Source organism: Cupressus sempervirens, chromosome 9 (genome assembly GCF_028749045.1).
Source record: "Cupressus sempervirens isolate cs-2001-9-10 chromosome 9, ASM2874904v1, whole genome shotgun sequence".
In the NCBI taxonomy this organism is placed as follows: domain Eukaryota; kingdom Viridiplantae; phylum Streptophyta; class Pinopsida; order Cupressales; family Cupressaceae; genus Cupressus; species Cupressus sempervirens.
In genome coordinates, this window is record NC_143126.1 from 792,150,249 (window position 1) to 792,161,046 (window position 10,798).

Consider the following 10,798-nt stretch of genomic DNA (forward strand, 5'->3'; position numbering starts at 1 on the left):
CCTTTTGTAATCTTAAAATATTTTCAGGGAATGTATTATTAATTTACTTGAACTTGAATGTGGCTCTTTTTTAACATCAACATTTATTACTCTTGGTAGCAATGGATCAAAGTGGATTCGTGGGGTCTTAGGGTGAAGGGCAATGTGTAGTCATAAAATGAAGATCAAACCATTGATTTGAAATATGTTGAAGATAGAAAATAGAGATATTCAATGGAACAGTGATATTCAATGTAACAGTGATATCAAAATGCTTTAAGACAGTACGCATCTCTTAGATAGTGAGATATCACCAACTTCCTCAACACTTTCTAAAAAATTACTATTAGTTACACCTTTGAAAAATTAATTCTTCATCATTCCATGAGGATTAGACTCTCACATCCATGGAATGATCATTCTTCCATGTAGAAACTCAAAACTAGTTAGAAAAAGAAAGCAAATTCCTTAACCTTGTCAGCAAATAAATGAACCAAGGTAGGAACAATGGTTTCAAAACATTCACAATGCTTTTATAGAGATCTACTAATGTCCTTAGACCATTGACATGTCATGGAATGTGAAATCAAACAACCATCAACAAGGAAAATGTAAAAATGGTTTTTTTGTGAACGATTATGCAATGATTTTATGAACGATTGTGCATGTTCATGTGTTCGATCCTTTCTTAAGATTAATGTAAGATATACCCTATGAAATTTGTTGATGCAACTATGACTTTAAGCCTTGGAATAAGATGAAATTCTAAGGCAATTTATAACATTCAGAGTGAGAGATATTTCTGTTCTAAAAGTGTAGCAAATAACTCTAACTTGACTGAAAACCAAAATGCATGTAAAATTCAACTAATATCAGTAGTCTAGCTACTATAGGTTTCAAACTTGAGGTTGAATTCTTCAATATTTTAAAATAGACATTATTATTGTTCTATAATCCTATTCTTGTGAGATTGATGGACTGAGCATTTCAATATTTGCCTTTGTACTCAAGAAATTGAATGCATATATTTCTTTTATGCTCATCAACGCTATTATGCATGGATATTGTATATGCCAACTTTATCAAATTTAATAATCACACTCAGAAGACATATTCAAAAGAAATGAAAAGGAGAAGTGTTGATATAGAAAGATATTGTTTATATTGGTTAAAACTTAAAACAAAAGTATCTTCCTTGGCCAATCAGACTAATAAGCCTACGTTGTCATCCTGTGTTGATAAGAGAACCACAAACCAAAAGTGAGGCATAAGACAAATGTGTAAATACCATTAACAAACATCAGCCTAAGCCTAGCTTCACATTCTATTCAAACTCTTGCAACAAGAATGGAAGCTTTGGGATAAAGTATGGACATCGAACAAGGCATAACAAAGAGGAAATTTCATTGGAAGTATTGATTGTAGTTTTCCTCATAGGCATAGAAGAAAACATACCCATGTCATGTGGATCGTTGATAGAGTAATTACAGAATATCAGAATGGAGATAGCTCCAGAATCCTCATAGCTCATCCTAAGATATGAGCTTTGAGATAAGATGTAGCATTCCTCAAAGCAATTTGGACTTGTATGTGAATTATGGACATGACATGTGACTGTTTGACCAAATTCCCCAAAGAAATGTAATCTCTTGGGTTGCCTTGCAGTCAATGTGGGATGTGTACAAAATGGATCTATTTAAGGCCAACCAAATGCATTTTGGTAAGTGTAAAACCAAATTCTATAAAAAAATTCTAGCATAAGCACAAGAGGCAATTACTTGTAACACCTTAGAATGGTGTTGAGATCCTCAAATAGCTAAAGGTATCTTGGAAGTAAAATCACATGATAGGAAATAATTTGAAGGGTTAATAGTAGAGAAAGGAAAAGTTCATGAAATAATAGAAAAGGAAATGAACAATCCTGCGCTGGTGAATAGGAGGAAGCTGAATTAATAAAAGAGGGACATTGTATTATGAAAAAAAGTCAGTAAAATAAACAAAAAGATGGAGGGCAGCTGGGGGAGGTGTATGTGGAGAAGTGAGACAGTGGAGTCTCAAAATAGAGAGGAAAGTAATCTACTATAGATAGTGGAGATTTAGGAAAAAACGTGAATAGAGAAATTGTATAAACAGACCAATGGTACTATATTAATAGGTTTGTTGAAAATATAATTATTTAGTTTCAATCATTTTGAGATTATTTGATTATTGTTTTTGTCTCAACTTAGTGGTAAGCATGTGAATACCTTGTGTCATCCACCAAGGGAGGATTGGATATGATTTGGATAGTTAAAATAACAAAACTATCTCTAATTTCCTACATGTTTTTGGTTTTCTCACTATTGGAGAGATTTGTAATGTGAAACTATGGAGATCTTTTGTAGGCTTGGAGGACAAGATCCCTCTATGCCAACATTCTTGTCTCTATTGTGATACACAATTAGGAGGATTTAAGGTTATAGTTTCAAAGTAAAGTAGAAGTGTTGAGCTTCACATTTTCTATTATTTAGTTGCCAACAATGTCAAATTTGAAGATAACCTATAGCTTCCATGTAAAGTGTTCTTCAACTTACTTAGGGGTCAACTTTGAAATTCTGAAAACATCTATAGAAGGATGTACATATCTGTAGACATCTACAAGAGGATTGAACTGGGCTTTTGTATTGCTCTGAAACATCTTGAGAGAAGCCATACTAGGTATGGAGTGATTAGAGAAGGGTGCCAAACTCACTACCAGTAGCATTGCAAGCTATATATTCTTGATTCGAACTTTATTAAAATTAAATTAAAGCTTAGTCAAAACTGAGTAAATATCTCTATATTGCTGTAATAATATAGTGGATGCAAAGTATCTTACTGTTGCCATAGAAGAATGAATTTAATATAGTGGTAGTATTTCATAATATCTGTTGTTACAGTTCAGTTTGGGTTTTGTGTTATTTCATTGTTGTTTAACTTAAAAAGAAAGGGCAAAGGTTAAAGTTTGTGAAATAGGGCAGACTGTTACACATTGTAAACAAGGTGTAGGAGCACCTACCCCTTCTCTCACCAAGGTATCTGCATGTTCAACTCTCTATGAGTTCTCTCAAGGACATTCATGCCCAAGAGACATATATAAAGTAGTGAAATCATTTTTTATTTCAATGAGCCCAGTTTGTAAGGCCAAGTCCCCATTTGGTGATTTATAAACCATGGGTTCTCACTTTGGTCAAAGTGCATATTTTGGTCCTGGCATAGAATAGGAGTAAGTTATGGTTTCCTAGTTTGTTTTAGGCCTCTAGGGCACTTGCCTAAGGTCATAGTTCAATCGGATTGCAAATATTGCATAAAATGCAAAATGTACACTTTGGACAAAATATTCCAATGGTCTTAACCCCCCAAAATTGGTTGAACCCATTTGGAATTATCTTCATATAGCCCTCATGGGCGCGTGGAAGAAAGATATGATGTAGTCTTGCTTTGAATAAATAAAGGACCCTATTTTCCTTGCAATTTTGCTGCAAATATATGTTGTACAGTTTGGTATAGATTGGTGGAGGGAAATGAATTATTGATTTAGATTCCTAATTGAATATTTGCAGCCAGGGGATAGTTTTCTTCTTGCATCAGACTAGCATAAAAAGCATATACAAACATGTAAATGATTGCTTTCGATAGTTGTCTTCTTGCATCAGACTAGCATAAAAAGCATATATGAACATGTAATGGATTTCTTTTGAGAATTAATGACGACGAAACTAATAAAAAAATCTAAATTGGTTTAAATAGGATTCAAACATGATTGAATTCTTTTTAAAGCTAACATATAGAATGAATAGTTCTTACCATAGATTGTTCACTTTTCCTAAAGATGCCCTTGATTTCTATGAAGAATATGAGTATGTCTGAGGTTCTAGAGGAAGAAATGTATGTTGGACATTTTATAGCTAGTACTGGAGGGTTAGTGCAAGAACATTATATCCTCTTCTTTTGGTTTTGTCAGTACACCAGTGGTGCACCCTTCTCCAAATCAATATAACGCAATGGAATAAGGGCAAAAATGTTTGAAATGGCATATATTGTATGCCATAGAACAAAACTTGTGTGCCAAATGTTTTTTTTTCTATTATAGCTTGATGACATCACAATTGTGACACTACATTTCTTAACATTCCAATTGCGACGTCGTCAGGCTATAATTGAAAAAAAAAAAGCCAAAAACACATAACATTTTCCCACCATTGCAAATTGGCATCATAAATTGAACCCTAGTGTATTAGTGTGTACTCTTTGTGAATGGAGGAAGGTGGATCCTTAACGGATCATTTAAATACATTTAATCTACTGGCTACACAGTTGACATCAGCTGGTGTCAAGTTAGAGGAGGAGGATCGTTGCTACACACTTTTGTGTTCTTTACCAGATTCATGGGACCATCTTGTAATGGATCTTAGAAGCACATTAGTCACTTTCAAAATGGATGATGTGGTGTCTTCACTGCTATCAAAGGAGATGTGGAGAAAGGCTTCCATTTCAAAAAAAGAAGCCCTTGTTGTTCATGGGAGATCCACAGAAAGAGGGAAGAAAAATTACAATAAGTCTGACAATAAGGGTAGATCCAAATCTCATGGGAAGTCAAATACCTCCAATAAGTCCAAGGCAAAATATTGGAACTGTGATAAACCTGGGCACTTCCATAAAGATTGCAAAGAGCTGAAGAAGAAGAAGAAGGAAGGTTCAAATTCAGCTTCAGAAAGATCTCAAGAAGATGGTGATGCATTCGTCATAGCTTTGGCAGCCCATGCATCTGATGATGTGTGGTTGGTTGACTTGAGTGCATATTTTCACATGACCTCTCATCGAAACTAGTTCTCAAAATATGAGGAGTTTGGTGGTGGAAAGGTGTACTTGGGTGATGATTCTCACCTAAAGATAGTTGGACACAAAAGGGTCACTATCAAATTTCCTGACGGACGAGTAAAGGGAATCAATGGAGTTATGCACATTCCAAGTTTGACATGAAACCTATTATCTGTAAGTATGCTAAATGATGTAGGTGTGCAAGTTGTTTTTCTGAAAGAAGGATGCAGGATGATGAGAGGATCGATAGTGCTTGCAAGGGGTACTAGGAGAGGTACCTTATTTCAGCTAGATGCATGTATTCCTCTATGTAATAGTTCTTCATCCTCACCATCTGAACGAGTAGTGAAGAATACTATGGTTATTGGTTTCGATGGCAATGCAAACACTTTGGAAGGTAAGCTTCCTACAAAAAAGACAATGTTGTGGCATTTGAGATTTGATCACACTGGTGAAAAGGGTCTCAAAACCTTGAAAAAAAAAAATATCATCGAGGGGTTAAATGATTCCAATCTCAAGTTCAACTTCTATGAACACTGTGTCTATCGTAAACAAAAGTGTGTTCATTTTTACTCTAGTTCTCACAAATCTTCTGATTTTTTGGATCTTATTCATTCTAATGTATTTGGTCCTGTAAAAGTTCCTTCAATCTCCAAGTCTATATTTTTTGTATCTTTCATAGATGATTACAGTAGAAGGACATGGATTTATTTCCTTAAAAGTAAGACACAAGTCTTTAGTTGATTCAAGGAATTTAAAGCCCTTGTAGAGAATCAGACTAGTAAGAAGATTAAGTATGTCAGAAATGACAATGGTGGTGAGTTTTTCTCAATAGAGTTTGAACAGTTCTGTAAAGAACAAGGTATTAAGAGGCATAAGACAACTCCTTATACCCCATAGCAAAATGGAGTTGTAGAGAGAATGAACAAGACACTGATGGAGAAGGCTAGGAGTATTCTTAGTGGAGCTAGTTTAGAACAAAGGTTTTGGGCTGAAGCTATGGCCACTACTTGCTATCTGTTTAACATATCTCCTACAGTAGCCCTTTTTGGTAAGACACCCATGGAGGTGTGATCTAGTAAGAAGCCTTCAATCAAACATCTTCGTCTTTTTGGTTGTGAAGCTTATGCACATGTTCAAAAGGAGAAAAGATCTAAGTTTGAAAAAAAAGCTGTTAAATGTATTTTCATCGGGTATAGTGCTAGTGTGAAAGGATACAAGCTTTGGGATCCTATGACTAGTAAGGTGTTGTATAGTAGAAATGTTATTTTTAGAGAGCTAACATCTTCTCCTATTGTGCTACAACCAGATGAAAAAGAAAAGGAAAAAGATGTTCTTCAGTTGCCTCCTACCCCTAAGAAGACTGAATAGAGAGACCATGTTGTGTCTAATGATGAGGAGAGCTCTAGCAGCTTTGATAGTTTAGAACAAGAGGAAGAACAACCTCAACCTCAGCCCTTGAGGAGATCCATAGAGAAAGAAAGTAACCAGAAAGGTTTGATTATTCTATGTTAGATTCTAGTTATGTTTTTGCTTTGATTACTAACACTGATGAGTCTAGATCTATGAAAGAGGCTTTGTGCATGGAAGATGTAGGTTCCTGGATTGAGGCTATGGATGATGAGATGGCTTCATTAGAGAAAAAACAAAACTTGGGACCTTGTACCTTTGCCTAAAGGGAGAAAATTTGTTGGCTGTAAATGGGTGTTCAAGAAGAAATTATGCACAAATGGCAGTGTTGAAAGGTACAAAGCTAGATTGGTTGCAAAGGGGTATTCACAGGTGGAGGGAATAGATTATGGTGAAATATTCTCTCCTGTTGCAAAGTTGACATCCATTAGATTTTTGTTATCTCTTGCTGCATCATATGATTTAGAGATAGAATAGATGGATGTGAAGATAGCTTTCCTTCATGGTGATTTGGAGGAAGAGATTTATATGTCATAGCCTGAGCACTACATTGTTAAAGGTAAAGAATCCTTAGTTTGTAGATTAAAGAAATCTCTATATGGTTTGAAGCAATCTCGTAGGCTGTGGTACCTTAAGTTTGATGCCTTTTTTTTGTCAATTGGATTTGTAAGATCAAAATTAGATCATTGTGTTTATTTCAGAGTTGAAAATGATCGCCTTCTAATTGTTGCATTATATGTTGATGATATGTTGTTGTTTGGGAAGGGTAAGGGTATGATTTTTTTATATATCAAATCTTAGTTGTCAGCACAGTTTGAGATGAAATATCTTGGGGTAGCTAGGTACATCTTGGGTATAGAAATTAGTAGAGATAGGTCTAACAGAAAACTTTAATTGAGTCAAAGTAAGTATGTGAAGTCTGTGTTGGACAAGTTCAACATGGTAGATTATAGACCACTATGTTTTCCTATTCCTATGGGAAAAAAGTTAGCTGTAGATGATTGTCCAAAATCTCCTAGTGAGATGGAGGACATGAGTAGAGTACCTTATGCTAGTGTATTTGGTAGTCTTATGTATTCTATGGTCTGTACTAGACCAAACATTGACCAAGTAGTGGGAGTCTTGAGTCAGATTATGGCTAATCCTGGGTGAGTACATTGGGATGCAGTTAAGTGAGTTTTTAGATATTTGACGGGTACATTAGATTACTCCATATGTTATCATGGTAACTCTTCTAGATCCTCGAATTCAATTTGTATTCATGGGTTTGTGGATTCATATTGGGCAAGTGATATTGACCATAGGAGATCCACCAGTGCTTATGTGTTCACTATGTTTGGTGGTTCCATCAGTTGGATGAGCAATAGACAACCTCTGGTTGCTCTTTTCACTACAAAAGTTGAGTACATGGCTGCTACTCATGCTTGTAAGGAAGCCATTTGGCTTAAGTAATTGTGTTCTGATGTTGGTGTTGATGCAAAATAGATTACTATTTGGTGTGATAGTCAAAGCACTATTTGCCTTGTGAAGAATCCAACTTTCCATGCCAGAACGAAGCACATTGATGTGCAGTTTCACTTTGTGAGAGATATGGTGGAAGATGGAAAGGTAAATTTGGAGAAGGTAGATACTGTGAAGAATTTTGCAAATGCATTAATGAAACCAGTGGGCACTGAGAAGTTTAGATGGTATTCAGAGTCTATGGGCCTTTTGGCCTATAGCAGTTAGTCCCTGTTATGTTCTTGTTGCTCTTACAAGGTGTTCGACAAGTGGGAGAATGTTAGGAATAAGGTTTCTCAACCTTGGATAATTCCTATTCTTATTATTTGTTTTTGTAAAATGTATTTCTTGCAAATAATGTTGACATGTCGACATCTTGAATTCTGTATAAGGAGATCATCACTAAAATGGTTATGATAGATTCCTATGACACGTAAGAGCTATGTTAGGAAGATTCAATGATAGGTGAAGACATGTGGCAACTAATAAATTTGAGTACTATACACTCTACCCCAATAGTGGAGCTCAAGGCATCACCCCAAAAAAAATTTGGGGTTCCTATTTTTTCGGAGAATGGTAAAACCCTAAAATGATTATCTTTGGGAGTAGCCCTAAAATTGAGGCACATGTTATAAGCATTTTTAGAGTTGCGAAGAGGGTATGCAAGAAAGTGTATTGTTGGTACTATGAGTTGCTACTAGAGTCTTCTGTTGTCACTATTGAACTTGCATTGCAAGTGTATTGTAACCTTGTCTTGAAGATAATACATTGTGCAGGTTCTGGAGGGGTGGGGTTGTTTTACCAAAAGATTTTTCCCCATCAAAAAATTTTTGTGTTATGTGTTTCTTTCTTTATCTATTTTCTTTATGCTTGCTTGGCTGAAATATTGTTGTTTACATGATATTGAATCTATAAGTGCAAAAGATTTTAATAGGATTTGCACCATACTTCTCTTAAGAGATTAGTGTAGGAAGTTGTTTCCGCACCTGAGTTTCCTTACACTTATACCAAACATCTTCCTTAGTATACTACAAATTTCTCTACTTTAGCTTAAATTTTTTCTGCAATACTTCTCCCCCACAATATGATGTTTTTCATGCCACACTTCTCCCCAGTTGACATCAATGTCAAGGGTTTCTACAACCAACATCTCTACATCAATATCTGCAACAAATAATACTTACTAGCTCGAGTATCAAAAAACACTATTCACACAACATCAATAAGAGTCCTAGATGGCTCTATCCATCATAGACACTCCCCCATATAGGAAGCATTAGCATCCAGTCTAGACAAACAATGGTGCTCTATTACCCTAGATTGATGCACTCTTGCATCTTCTTAGTATAATATAGGAAGGGGAATAACCCCAAGAATACCTCAAAAATATTAAAAAGTCTCTTTAGGAAGAGGCTTAGTGAATATATTTGCAATCTTCTCTTTTGTGCTCACATACTCCAATTTAGTTTCCTTTTCTACAAATTTTTCTCTCAACATATGATGCTTAATAGAAATGTTCTTAGTCCTTGAATGCAATACTATATTCTTAGACATTTTTATCATGCTTGTGTTGTCACAATGTATAATAATAGGTTAACTAATTTCTATCATTATATCCTTCAGCATCTACTTCATCCAAATTACTTGATTGCAATTATTTGCTGCTACAACATACTCTACTTCTAATGTACTTTGAGATGTACAATCCTACTTCTTTCTTGACCAAGAAACAAATCTTCCTCAGAGAAAGAAAGCTCCTCCACTCATGCTCTTTTTGTCATCTATACTGTCTGCCCAATTTGTATCAATATAAGCACTTAGAGTAAAATCATTAGATCTATCATACCATAATCCAAATTCCAAAGTTCCTTTCAAATATCTAAATATCCTTTTCATTTTTACATAATGTACTTCTCTGGGATCAGCTTGGAATCTTGCAACAATTCCAACTGCATTTTCTATATTCGGCCTTGTGTGAGTAAGATATTGCAAACCTTTAATCATAGATCTATAATTCTTTTGCTCAATAGTAGGTGTCTCATCCTTTGTAGATAACTTGTGTCTAGTTACCATAGGTGTTCCAATAGGTTTACATGTTTCCAAACCAAACATTTTCAGTAAATCCTTCAAGTACTTAGTCTACAAAACAAATATTCCTTCTTTGTTATGTACTATCTACAATCCTAGGAAATATTTCATCTCTCCTATCATACTCATTTCAAATTATTTTTTCATTTCTTATGTAAACTTCTTAATTTCTTTATCATTTCCTCCAAATATGATGTCATCAACAAATATTACCAAAATCATTAAACCATCATCAATTTCTTTCCAATATAAATTACTATCTTCAATACCTTTGCTATATCTAAGCTTTGGCAAATGCTTTTCCAACCTTGCATACTAGTTTTGGGTGCTTTCTTCAATCCATACAATGCTTTCCTCAGTCTACATACTATGTCCTTGTGATTTGTCAAAGGACATTCTTCAAACTGCTCAATGTCCTTATCAGAAATGTTGACTTGACATCCATTTGATACACTTTGAATTTATTTTGTGCTGCATAGGATAAGAATAACCTTACAACTTCTATTCTAGCCACTGGAGTATAAGTCTCCTCATAATCTGTTCCTTCTTGCTATGAGTAACCTTTACATACCAATCTTTCTTTTTTTCTCACAACTTCTCCTTGCTCATTCAATTTTTTCTCGAATACCCATTTGGTTCCGATCACATTCTTATATGCTAGACTAGGGACCAATTACCATGTCTCATTCTTTTCTATCTGATCTAATTCCTCTTTCATAGCTTGTTTTAAATCATCATCTTTACATGCTTCATCTACATTATTTTTCTCTACTTGAGATATCAATCATAGTTCTTCATTTACTCTACTTCGTATCATCACACCTTTGTCTCTGCTTCCAATGATCTATTCAAATGGGTGATTCTTTATCATGTTCTTTCCTAAAGTAGGAGTTTCTATCTCAACTCTTGGTTCTACTAAAGGTTTTGAGATTTTTTCCTTCCTTGTCTCTTCTTCATTCTACAAATCATTGTTAGTATCAAG